The sequence below is a fragment of the Fopius arisanus genome, unplaced genomic scaffold, assembly GCF_000806365.1.
Source record: "Fopius arisanus strain USDA-PBARC FA_bdor unplaced genomic scaffold, ASM80636v1 scaffold00366, whole genome shotgun sequence".
Classification (NCBI taxonomy): Eukaryota; Metazoa; Arthropoda; class Insecta; order Hymenoptera; family Braconidae; genus Fopius; species Fopius arisanus.
In genome coordinates this window covers 28,875-30,321 of record NW_011888105.1, presented here as the reverse complement: position 1 = coordinate 30,321, position 1,447 = coordinate 28,875, and positions in this window count along the sequence as shown.

Sequence of the window (1,447 nt, the reverse complement as noted above, 5' to 3'; positions counted from 1 at the left end):
TTCTAATCTACAACTGGCGATTGGAAGTTACATTCATCGGAAAACTGGCTCCAAACTAATCATCAATTTGTTGTCAACAATTGGGGTATGTGCCAGTTGGTATCAGGTTGAACTGTTCGAGCTGAGTACGATCATGGATCCACCCAAAATAGTGGTTAATGAAAATTCATTCGTGCAGTACGTATTTGATAATACAGACCATAATGTTTCGACTTTGGATGGAAAAGAAACGTTTCACTGCCTCGGAGCAATAGCTGCATACACCCCCGCGGAGAATATTTCGTATCATGGAGGTTCGAAGAAATTAACAGTAATACCTAGTAATGCAGTTGTAGCTGCACAAAAGCGCATTACTACCGTTCGTTATGAAGCTCCACAACAAAGTGGAATGAAAAATATCATTTTCTGTGACATCGAGGCTCTTAATATAGGAAAACCCGCTCTGATTCCGTGGACTTACTGCGCTTATTTATGGGGAAAGCATCACCGTACTGTTCAACTGCCATCATGGAGAGCATTTATGGAGATGTTATCATCGGAGAGTGATTTGTCAATCAAACAATCGAACATAGTCTGTTAACCCTTCATCAATTCTCCACCCTCGAACTTGACAACACTTCATACAGCGGTAAATTATTCTCTAACTGAGACAGCCAAACTTGATCAAAAGACCACTTTCATCACTTTTGATCAGCCCCTTTATTGGAAACCAAGAGGAATTGTCGCATCTCATGCTCATTCTTCTATGAAAGAGATCATCATTTTGCTCGGCCTTTTTCATCTGATTATGTCATATATGGGAGCGATTGGACACACCATGGCAGGAAGTGGCCTTGACGATTTATGGTCTGTTATTTACGCACCACACTCTGTTAAAAAAATGCTTACTGGGCACGCATTCTCTCGAGCTGTGAGAGCACATATATTGACATTCACTGCGTTGGGAATGAAGATCTGCGCTCGTATTGAAAACGAAGAAACAAGGACAGAGGAAGGATTGAAGGCAGCTAATCATCGGAAAGGATTTATGCTTCAATTCTTATCGGATTGGAAGAATCTGACCAGCGGAGAATGCAGCACTGAAATGATTAAGAAGATGATAAAAGATTTTGAAATGAAATTATCAAGACTGGAAAACGAGAATGGTAAGACGAGCAAACTGTGGATTCAATACTTTAAATCGATCACAGTTCTGTTACAACTGATCGAAGCTGAGAGGCTCGGCAATTGGTAACTGCATCTGCAATCAGTGGCAAATTCTCTTCCACTATTTCACGCTAGTGGCCATCGTGCTTACATCAAAAGTGCTCAAATATACCTTCAAGACATGGCCAATTTGAAAAGTCAAATAGATCGTGATGAGTTCAAGTTATTTACCGAGAAAGGATATTTCACGATTCGTCGCACAGATAAGACTTGGGCTGGAATCTCCAGAGACATGGTCATC